This window comes from Triturus cristatus, chromosome 4_1, assembly GCF_964204655.1.
Source record: "Triturus cristatus chromosome 4_1, aTriCri1.1, whole genome shotgun sequence".
Taxonomy (NCBI): domain Eukaryota; kingdom Metazoa; phylum Chordata; class Amphibia; order Caudata; family Salamandridae; genus Triturus; species Triturus cristatus.
The window spans coordinates 259,603,569-259,615,752 of NC_140585.1; positions in this window are offsets into that span (position 1 = coordinate 259,603,569).

Genomic DNA, 12,184 nt, shown 5'->3' on the forward strand with positions numbered 1-12,184 from the left:
AAGAGGTGAAAGTTGCTATTGGAACTAAGGTAGAAGGTCAGTTCTTCCTCTGAGATGTTACTGAAGGCTTGTTAGATCACAGAGATCTTTTTGTGGAAGAATTGAGCTATTTGCCTAAACCATTCTTCCGTACATGGCCCTTCCTTTGTGCCTGCTTTCGGGACAGTAAAGGATTTAACTATGCTAAAGATTTCCTTACTCTTATTTTGGGCATTTTCTATTTTGGTTTGAAAGAAGTTTTTCTTGGCTGCCTTCACAAGAATGTAATGAGCTTAAGGTGTCTTCATACACCTTCCTGTCCTCAGGTAGATAGGATTTACGCCATTTCCGTTCCATTTTTCTACAATTTCTTTTGCTAGATCTGAGGGAACTGTTAAACCACGGAGCTGGTGAGGCCGACCTCTTTGAGCAGCGGGAAACAACTAGTACCACTGTACCAATGTTGGTACGGAGCTAAGAATCTATTGAGAGGGTGTCCGAGTCGGGGCCGCAAGACAGCTCCAGTGAGGAACAACCGAGGGCATCTGCTAACATCGGGATGGATATTTTATGGAACGTCCTGTAATTAGGGACCCTCTGCCCTGCGTTAGCCCGAGGGGCTGTGGCAGAGTTGGGAATGACACATTTTAATAGGAGGTGGTCAGACCAGGTAATGGGAAGAGGAAGGCTTGCTTATATGTCAACGTTGTGAAAGATTTGGTTTATGGTATGGCCCTTCCCATGGGTGGCCGAAGAAATAGATGAAAACATGTTGCAGGCCTGCAGCGTCCCCAACAAGGAAATTGTTTGAGTGTCTTTTCCATTGTCCATAAACATATTGAATTCTCCCAGAATAAGGCAGTTGTTGTATTTTAAGGCCAGGGAGGTGGTGGCTGTATTAAGCATAGTAATAACACTTCCAATTGCACCGAGAGGTCTGTAAATCAGAAAAACAGCTATGCTATTATGGGGGGATAAGGTACAGCAGAAGCCTAAGGACTCTGCACCCTCGATGTTTTCCATTGGTATGGGAGAGCAGTCTAGTTTTTAATTGTAAATTATGGTGACACCGCCCCCCTTCCCACTTTGTCGGTCTCTTCTAAAGATTTTATAACCCGTAGGGATGGCCAAGGTGATAGTAGGGTTGGAGGCTACAGACAGCCAGGTCTCAGTGAGAAATAAAAGATCAGGCTGTTCGTCTAAAAGTAGGTCATAAATGTGTGGTTCATGCTCTTGCGTAGAACGACAATTTAAAAGGGTGGCCTTTAAGTCCTCTGTTTTCTTATTGTTTTTACACTTATTGTTGCGTGGGAGGATCTTCGATGCGAGTTTCCTAGGCTGGAGGAGAGACCAGTTGCACTTATTAAATCGAAAGTCTACCTCCAAGCTCGGATCAGCGGCTGTACACTGACATAATGTAGCCGCCAAAGGCTAAGCAGTTTTTCCCTATTGTAATATAGTGGAAGAAACTCACCGGAGGGGAACTCGGCAGCATGGCCAGAGCCAGACGCCTCCGGGATGCTGACGGGCACAGAGGGCCTTGCCTTTGGCACACCAGCGGCACGCCGAAGGCACATGTCCGTTTGCATCGGGAATATATAGGCTAATGCCTTTGATGAAACTGGACCGCTAATGCAGCTGAGGAAGCGGAAAATACGTGGGCGGAAGTGAGGAGCCCGATAGCAGCCCCAGCCCTCCGCACAATCGGCGTATCAGCCACGGCAGACCAGGACTGGAGAAAAAGCGAGATGCGAAACGGAGCAGCTAAGGAGGTGCAGGCAATCAGAATCAAGTAAAGTGCAAGTGCGCGCAGGTAGAAGAAATTGTTAAAAAGCACAGAGTAATTAAGACACAATATACAATTTAAAATGTATTAAAAACCTAGTAGCAGGGCTGGAAACACTAAATCTTACCGCTGTCAGCTGCACGCGTCTGTTTGCCTATGATGCAAACTGGACCGCTAATGCAGCTGAGGAAGCAGAAACTGCGTGGGAAACAGGGGCTCAAATTGGATCATAAATTCAAAGCTGTTCTGAACAGGGGCCCCCAAAATATGTTTGGCCCAGGGCCCCCAAAATCCTTAAGATGTCCCTGTCCCTGCCCCCGGAAGTTCCTGTTGGTAAAGGCCCTCCCTGTTCTCCCCTTGCAGTTGGTCATTACTCCCTCCTGCTCTGCCTGTACCCTGTTTGATTGCAAGCTCTCTCATTCCCTCCTGCCGACTGTTATCACTCAACGCATCTACTGCCAGTTACCTCTCCTGCGGCTTCTTTGGGTGATGAGTACTCCCTGTTGCTCCTCGGGGGCCATATCACTTGCAAACATTCCGTGAAGGCCCTGCTGGCTATGGAACTACTAAAGTCCATGTGCCGGAGGCAAGCTCTCCTGCAATACCAGAGGCAGCAAATATTGCTAATGGGCCTAGTACTGCAAATCCTGCAGGTTGTGAACCCCCTCCTTCAGACATTGCCAGTTGCTATGTGTCCTTTTCTGAAATTTCCCTCTGAAAACACCCAATTTTTTCTTTACTTTGCAGGAGAGGATGCTACCACATTCTCAGAAGGCATACATGTTTCCCCGCAAACATATGTGCAATAATCCCCTTCCCCAAGCAATAGGGACTTTAAGGCCAGAAGGTAGATGATATGAGTACAGATTTAGGAGCTGAAATCTCCACTGGTGAAAAAGCACACTCACTGCCATCTCTTGCAACTGGCATTTTGATGCCAGGGCAATAGTAATGGAAAGTAAAAGAAAGGAGATTACAGGATGGAGAGCCTCCCACTTGTTCATGAGGTAGTACAGGACATGTTTCTACCCTCAGCGATAGGTGCATAAGATACAACAGTGAAAAGGTGAGATATGTAGGACTTGTGCAGATCAAGCAAGAGGAATGTGCTGCCACTGGTTACTTCCCCCACCAGCACTGATCACAAAATGGTAATCCACCTTTCCAACAGCACACCTGCTACAAGATTCCACTTGATCACCACACAGTGACCGTCAACAGACATCGGCATGTCTTGCAGGGATAGAGTGTTGCAACCTCTCCAAGTGAATCCATATCACTATTGTGCCAGGTGTGCACAAACATATGTGGACTCTCACCAGTGGCTTCAGATTCACAGTCCCCAATGGCAGGAGATCAGTGGCACTTGCAGAGAGGGTAACATTTCTCCACAGACCAGTTTAGGATTCCCACAAGGCTTCACACATGCTGCGGGCTCATGTGCAGGAGACATACGTGATCACCGGGTGCCAGCAGTGAACACCAGCAGCCAGCATTGATGCCAAAACTCACGTTTGACCCCTGACCTGAAGCACTGCAAGCAGTGCTTGGTTTGAGCCGGTGGTTTCCGGTGCTCGGCACCACACTTAATTGCCAGCACCGCTCTAGAGACAGTTCACCACATGGTGGCGCTGTCTGCCTACTTTTAATATGAGCACAACAACAGTTTTTAATCAGTCGATTTGCATTGAACATGAAAAAAATACCTGCTGTTCACGCCATTAGTATAGCTTTGGGTGGGCTGGGATAGTCTGAATTGTTACCCTTTTAGGAGTGCAATGGTGAGTAGTTGCGTTGGTGCTGTTATTGGCAGCGCTGACAGGGGCAATGGGTGGTGCAGGCTGCAGTGAACTTCAGAGAAGGGCCCTGGAACCTATTTTTTTAAATAAATTAAGCACTGACTGCAAGCCACACCAGACCACTCATGCCCAAACTCGGTGTGCATGCGCCAACAGCTTCAGCAGCAACCCTGCATTTTTAGGGCTCTTCACTATAGCTTCAATTAATCCTCGATCGGTGGCACTTTGAGGGGGAGATGTCTCCTGAAGCTTCGGCTCGTCTGTCTCTGCATTCCATTCATCTAAGGCTCTCTTACAGAGGCTTGAACATGGGCGGAAGATATCCTTTAATAGAGTTATTGTGGACAATGATTGCAGTCTCAAGTAATAGACTCCAAAAGCAATTCTGGACGAGTGATCTACCCTTCTTCATGCACAAAGAAGATAATTCTATGGCCTTCCCCATGCAGACTCATACATCTACGGTACCAATCTAAAAATGTAAATGTAAATTGATACTTGTATAGCGCACTACTCACCCGCAAGGGTCTCAAGGCGCTTGTACAAATACCGCTGTGGAACCCATCCTGGCTTTCCCTGTGAGGTGTCCACTCCTGGGCACCCCCAAGGTGGAGGCCAGGCATCCATAGCGTTATGGGGGCTGTTGTGGAGATTAAGCAAGCTATTGACCAGAGTTGCGGAGTGGGACTCCATGATTGGAATGGCACCAAGGCAAGAATTATCAGGTCCGTGGAATTTTTGAGCCCAAGACCCGCCGAGGTGGGGAATTGAACCCTGGTCCCGGGCTAGACCTCTGCATCAGGGTCTGCCGCTCTAATCATTGAGCCACACTTCTCCATGCAGCACACAGCAAGTCATGACTGGCAATTACAATTACAATGAATTTAATATCCACCAATGAACATGAGAACCACAGACCAGCCAATAGCTGAGAGGGGCTGACCTACTGGCCCACTCTCTAGGGCATATTATCAAGGGCCATATCTCCGCTTTTTTGGCTTTAAAAGCCAAAAAAGCGGAGATAATATGATCGCCCTATTAACAAGGCGGTGCTAACATGCATTTGCGCATGTTGGCAGTTGTTTTCCCCACACCTCGCCTTGCATCGCTAATGGGATGCAAAGTAGGCGTTCCTTTACAAAACAACATGAAAAAGGATCGCTAACTGTACTTCGCGGTATTAACAAGCCGGTCCAGGACACCCATAGTGATATTAAAAGCCGTGCTAACCGCGATTATCGCCGTAAGCTAACGTCTGCTAAATTTCTGACTTAGCTATATGTATAAAGGGAGGTGGATCAACAGGCTAAGTCCACCATGGCCTATCAACAAGGAATTCTCTATCGCTGCAGTGTATCGCTGGATTTCCAGCGATATACCCGCATTTCGCCGCTGTCACTGGTTTGATTATCGCCTCGAAGTTTAGCGTTGTTAATAACGCGCTAACTGGGCGATAACATCCAGTGATAGCCGGCGATAAATGGAAACGCGCTATGCGCGCTTTGCGATATCCATCACCATCTGTTGATAATATGCCCCTCTGTCTTCTGATACTGTAAGCTCTGAGACACAACCGCAGTTGTGTGTAGGCAGACATAAAAAGGCACTACAGAAAAAGTTTGTCTTAAAACAGTACATGCAAGATAACGTTTTACAGTTCAGAAATAGATGTTTAATATTCTCCTACATGAACAAAACACATTATTGATCTGAATTGTTATAGTATTTTGTGCTCTTCTATCCTATTCTATTTTATATTACTACACCATATTGTGGTATTTACATTTATTTAATACAATCATGTAATTTTTGCATAGCACAAAGTTATCCACCTGCCTGGCTGTTTGATGATCTAAATTTAAAGCAAAACTCGCTGATGAAAACCACTGTCCTCATTCACTGCTTTTTGCCATAGCGATGCAACACATTAACCCGACTTAAAACGTGTGCATCTCAAATATGCAATTTCAAAGGGAAACATTCCTCTGCAGTCAGTATAGCCTTCCAAAGGCGCATCTAGGAGAGTGTTGGAGGGAGGCCCACCGGGGAGTCAGGGGGATCACTCCGGGGCACCTTCCTACCGCAAAGTTATAGCCGAGCGCCGCTGAGAAGCCTCCTAGGGGAGGTCTTTCTCCTGTGATCGTACTAGGCCCAGTAACACCACCACACAGGACTCCGTATCTGTTGCTTATCTAGGTACTTTATCAATAGCAGCACATTTGAAATATTTACAGGGGGATCGAGAGATCCAGAAAGAGTCTCAATGTCTTTGTAGGGACAGGGTAGCGGGACAGTCTTAGTACCAGCCTGGTACGGGGAAGCTCTGCGCCAGACCTTGCGTTAGGCCGAAGGTGGCTCCGGGGCCCGGAGCGGCAGGTGCTGGTCTCAAAGCAGCTCGGACGTGGGGAGCCGCGACGGTGTCTGCAGGGCTCGGGTGGTAGTTCCGCTTGGGTCGAGCCGCGACACAGTCAGCAGGGCTCCGGTGGTAGGTCCGCTTCGGTCGAGCCGCGACAGGGTCAGCTGGGCTCTGATGGCAAGTTCAACAAGGTCGAGCCGCGACAGCGTCAGCAGGGCCCCAAAAGGTTCGTGAAGGTCTTTAAGCACTGTGGAGCCGCGACGTCGTCAGCAGGGCTCAGAGCGTGGTTCCAGGATGAGTCTTTCTCCGTAGGGTCAGCCGTGATCCGATCAGCAGGGCTCTTGACTCCGGGATACAACTGCTGTCCTGTTGCAGGGTCGCCCCAGATATAGGTCTGGAGCCCTTTGATGTCCGGACCCTTGCGCCCGGGGGGCGGAGAGGCCGGGTCGGGAACGGCCAGACGCCCAGCAGGAGAGGCGCCAGGCCCAGGAGAGCTGTGGGGCGATCGCACCTAGGTGTGGGAGGACGGTTGGGGGTCCCATCGATACAGCCCTCCGCCGGGAGTGGGGAAGTGTTCACGTGGTACCCCCTGGCCAGTGGTTGGCGCCTTGAAGTCGGGACTTGCTGGGACTGAGGCCGGGTTGAGCGGGGTCACGTAGGCTGGTGCGCAGAGTCACGTGTAATCCAAAATGGAGGAGCCCCGAGGTGCAGGGGACCTCGTGCGGCTTAGCGAGGGGGAACAGGACCACGCCACGAGGCCGGCTCCAACACACGTCCCCCCCAGCTGAAGGCAGGGAGAGTCACCCATCTCCTTGGGGGTTCTCCTCGCCGAGGCGGAAGAATCTGGATAGGCCGTCGGCATTGGCGTGGTCGTTGCCGGGCCGGTGCTCTACGGTGAAGTCCATCCCTTGCAGCGAGATGGACCATCGCAACAACTTGGGGTTCTCGCCCCGCATCTGCATTAGCCACCGCAGGGGCCGGTGGTCAGTCTGGACTCTGAAGTGGGTGCCGAAAAGGTAGGGCCGGAGCTTTTTGAGAGCCCATACCACGGCGAAGGCCTCCCGCTCGATGGTGCTCCACCTCTGTTCTCGGGGCAGCAGTCGGCGGCTGATGAAGGCCACAGGTCGGTCGAGGCCCTCGGTGTCCATCTGGGAGAGGACCGCCCCAACCCCGTACTCCGAGGCATCTGTCTGAACCACAAATTCCTTGCCGTAGTCAGGGGCCTGTAGTACAGGGGCAGCGCACATGGCCGCCTTGAGGGTTTCAAAAGCGGTCTGACAGCGGGGCGTCCAGTGCACCGTCTTGGGCTGCTTTTTGGAAGAGAGCTCCGTGAGGGGGCCCACAATACTGCCATAGTCTTTGATAAATCGCCGGTAGTAGCCTGTGAGGCCTAAGAAGGCCCGGACAGCTGTTTGGGTTGCGGGAGGCTCCCACGCCTGGATGGCATCGACCTTCAACTGGAGGGGCGCCACCTGGCCACTCCCCACCTGATGGCCCAGATAGGTCACTGATCCTTGACCGATCTGGCACTTGCTGGCCTTAATCGTGAGCCCGGCCCTTTGGAGAGCGGCCATGACTTCTCTGAGGTGTCCTAGGTGCGCGGCCCAGTGGTTGCTGAAGACTGCAATGTCGTCTAGGTAGGCTGCGCTGAAAGCTTCTAGCCCGGCCAGGACCTTGTTCACCAGCCTCTGGAAGGTCGCTGGGGCGTTCTTCATACCGAAGGGCATCACCCGAAAGTGGTAGTGCCCATCGGGGGTGGAAAAAGCGGATCGTTCCTGGGCGCCGGGGGTGAGCCTGATCTGCCAGGACCCAGCAGTGAGATCAAAGGTGCTTAGGTAGCGGGCGGCCCCTAAGCGGTCGATCAGCTCGTCTGCCCGTGGCAGGGGGTGGGCATCCGTCTTGGTGACCGCGTTTAGGCCCCTGTAGTCCACACAAAATCTGAGTTCCGGGGGGGTGCCGGGGGCAGCGGCCTTCGGCACCTAGACCACAGGGCTGGCCCACGGGCTGTCGGATGGCTCGATGACTCCGAGGGCGAGCATCTTGGAGACCTCGGTCTGTATGCAGGCTCGGACTCGGTCGGGCACTCTGTAGGCGCGGTGTCCCCGGTATCCACGTCGTGGACGCACCAGGGGGTCACCCCGGGCGTGAGAGAGAAGAGGGCAGCGAAGGGTTGCAGCAGCTGCCGGCAGTCATGGCGCTGTTCTGGGGTCAGGGTGGTGGAGAGTTTGACGCCCTCCAGGGAGCCGTCTTGGTCCGATGACCCCAGGAGGTCGGGTAGGGGCTCGGAGTCGGTTTCGCCCCCATCGTCGGTAGCCAGCAGCAGGCTTAGTTCGGTTCGGGCAAAGTGGGGTTTGAGCCGGTTGGCGTGTAGGACCCGGAGGGGGTTCCTTGGGGACTCCATGTCGACCAAGTAGGTGACGGGGCTCTTCCTCTCAACCACCTTGAAGGGCCCGGTCCATTTGTCCTGAAGGGCGCAGGGGTCCACGGGCGACATGACCCAGACATGCTGGCCCGGCTCGAACTCGATGGTCGAGGCATTTTCGTCATACCAGCGTTTCATGTCTTCTTGGCTGGCTTCGAGGTTGGCTTCTGCCAGGGCCCGGAACTTCCGAGTCTGGTTCCGCAGGGTCAAGAGGTACCTGTAGACGTCGGGGGGGGGCATCTTAGACGCTCGCCTCCCAGCCCTCCTTGACCAGGCTGAGGGGCCCTCGGACGGGGTGCCCATACAACAGTTTGAAGGGGCTGAAGCCCAGGGATTTCTGTGGAACCTCTCGATAGGCGAACGGGAGGCATGGCAGCAGGACGTCCCATCTCCTCCTCAGGGGCTCTTCCAGGCCCTTGATTATCCCCTTCAAGGTTCTGTTGAACCGCTCGACCAGTCCGTTCCCCTGGGGGTGGTAAGGGGTGGTGAATTTGTAGGTGACCCCACATTGTTGCCAGAGGGATCTCATGTATTTTGAAATGAAGTTCGTACCCCTGTCGCTCACCACTTCTTGGGGGAACCCCACCCTGGAGAAGATGCCCATCAGGGCCCGGCCCACCACTGGAGCTGTCACAGTGCGGAGTGGGATGGCCTCGGGTGGCGTGGTCGACCAGTACCAGGATGAAGCGGTAGCCCAGGGCGGTTCGGGGGTCGAGGGGCCCCACGATGTCGATCCCTACTCGTTCGAACGGGGTGTGGACGGCTGGAAATGGTTGGAGGGGGGCCTTGACTCGACCCCCAGTCTTCCCGCTGGCCTGGCAGGTCTGGCAGGACCGGCAGTGGTGGTCCACGTCTCTCCGCATTCGGGGCCAATAGAAATGGGTCACCAAGCGGCCGTAGGTCTTGTCTCGCCCGAGGTGTCCGGCGAGGGGCACGTCATGCGCCAGGTTCAGGAGGAACTCTCGGAATCGGAGGGGAACCACCAACACACGGCCGGCTCCTAGTTCGGCGACTTTCTGCTCGCTATATAATAAGTCATTGTCCCAATAGATCCAGTGGGTTCCCGTGGGGTCCCCCGTGGCCTGGGCGGCTGCTTGCTGTCGGGCCCCCTCGAGGGACGGGCAGGCCTTCTGTTCTTGTTGGAATTGTTCGCGGGTGGGGCCCCCGTCGTGGCGCCACTGGGCCAGTTCGGGGATCTCGTTGAGGGAGGCGGCCTCGCCGGGGAAAAGTTCGGATGGCCCGGCCTCATCGTCGGGCTCCTCCGTGCCGGAGGAGGGTGGCAGTTCTGGACCCGCAGGCTCGTCGGGGGCCGCTGCAGCGGCTGGTTGTGTGGTCATGGACCGGGTGGTGGCGCAGACCCATTCGGGCAGCCCTAGCATCCCCAGATGCTCTCGGCGCTCCACCTGGGCCCAGGGGGAGCTCTCCAGGTCGTTCCCCAGGAGGCAGTCCACTGGGGCGTCGTCGCGGACAGTTACTTTCAGGGTGCCTGACACTCCTCCCCACTCGAAGGGGATCCGGGCCATCCGGCACATGCTCTCGGTGTTGTCCGCGGTCCGGACAGGGCATAGGACATGCGGCAGGATCTGTTCGGGGGTCACCAGGTGGCAGCGGACAGCGGTCACACTGGCCCCAGTGTCCGGAGGGCTTCGGCCCGTTGTCCATTGATGGTGACCCACTGCTGGTACTTCTGGGTGTTGCTCGGGATGGGGGCTCGGGGCACCATTTCTCGGGAGCCCAGGCATATGAGTGACATGGCAGCCGGTTCCCACTCGGGGGACCCGTCGTCGCGGTTTTCCTCCTCTTCTTCTCCTTCCCCCAGGGCTGCGGCGGCTATTTGTCGGGGAGGGGGCCCAGTGGTCCCGTTTCGTCGGTTCACGGGGCAGGCCGGGTCGCTCGCATAGTGGCCTGTCTGTTGGCAGCCGAAGCAAGTCACTGTTGGTCGGGGTCCAGGCCTGGCGATGGGGGTCGGGGACGTGTTGTTGGCGGCTTGGCCTCGTGGTGGGCTTCGGGGCGGCCCGGCCAGGAATTCTCGACTGCGGTGGGACCCCCCTCCTCCGCCCCGCTGGCGAGGAGGTCCCGTGGTACTCCGTTGGTAGTCCCCCACGGGATTCCGGGGGACCCGGGTGTTGACCCATCGGTCGGCTTCGGCGGCGAGCTTCCGGGGCTCGGTCAGCTTGCTGTCAAGGAGGTGTTGCCTTAGTTCGACAAAGCAGTTGTTGGCGAGGTGCTCCCAGACAATGAGGTCGAACAGTTCGTTGTACGAGGTGACCTTGCTCCCTCTTATCCACCCTTCAAAAGCTCTGCTGAAGAAGTCCACGTATTCGACCCAGGTGGTACCGGGGAGCTTCTTGCAGTCCCGGAAGCGCTGCCGGTACATCTCGGCTGATAGTCCGTAGCGGGTGAGTAGGGCCTCTTTCATGTGGTCGTACGAGGTCATCACCGCGTCGGGGAGTTGCAGCAGGGTATCCCGGCCCTCGCTGAGGAACCTCCCCCATAGTCCGGCCCCCCAATCCTTCCGGGGTACCCGATGGGAGGTCATGGCTACCTCGTATGCTCGGAACCATTGCTGGATGTCGTCGTTTTTATAGTACTCCTTGACGACATCCTTGGGGATATGAACCTTTGGCTCGGTCAGTGGCAGTGCGTCCCGGGATCCGGGGGTGCTGGTCTCCCCCGTTTTGGATTTCAGTTCAAGTTCCTTGAGGCCCCTCTCGTGCTCGAGGGTTAGCCATTTCTCTTCCAGTTCGCGATGGCGTTTCTTTTCTTCGATTTCCTCCTGCAGCCGTAGTTGCTCCAAGGCCAATTTCTTCTCCGCCAGCAGGAGTTCACCGTCCAGCCGGAGTCGTGCGAGTTCCAATTCGTGTGTCCGGACCCTCTCCCGTTCTCGCATTTTCTCGTGGGATAGGCCGGATTCCGGGATGCTTCGCCCCCCATCTGCCGGGGTCATGGTCGGCGGCAGGTTTTAGTCCCGGGCCGAGGTCCCTTCGGCTCGGGGTGGAGTGGCCTCGGATTCTGCATTTCTTCCTTGGTGCCCAATCCTGTGGTTGGGATCCCTTTGTCCTTGCAGAATTGTTTCAATTCTTTGTGGGTGTATTCTTCCAGCCTTTCTTGCTGGAAGGTTGCGGCCACGGTTGTTTCTTGGCTGCTCATGGTTCTCTTCCTTTTTCCGTCTGGTTTGGCAGCGGGTGCGTTACTTGCCTGTACGATTGCGTTTGGCTCGGATCCCGTCGCTGGCCACCAAATGTTGGAGGGAGGCCCACCGGGGAGTCAGGGGGATCACTCCGGGGCACCTTCTTACCGCAAAGTTATAGCCGATCGCCGCTGAGAAGCCTCCTAGGGGAGGTCTTTCTCCTGTGATCGTACTAGGCCCAGTAACACCACCACACAGGACTCCGTATCAGTTGCTTATCTAGGTACTTTATCAATAGCAGCACATTTGAAATATTTACAGGGGGATCGAGAGATCCAGAAAGAGTCTCAATGTCTTTGTAGGGACAGGGTAGTGGGACAGTCTTAGTACCAGCCTGGTACGGGGAAGCTCTGCGCCAGACCTTGCGTTTGGCCGAAGGTGGCTCCGGGGCCCGGAGCGGCAGGTGCTGGTCTCAAAGCAGCTCGGACGTGGAGAGCCGCGACGGTGTCTGCAGGGCTTGGGTGGTAGTTCCGCTTGGGTCGAGCCGCGACACAGTCAGCAGGGCTCCGGTGGTAGGTCCGCTTCGGTCGAGCCGCGACGGGGTCAGCTGGGCTCTGATGGCAAGTTCAACAAGGTCGGGCCGCGACAGCGTCAGCAGGGCCCCAAAAGGTTCGTGAAGGTCTTTAAGCACGGTGGAGCCGCGACGTCGTCA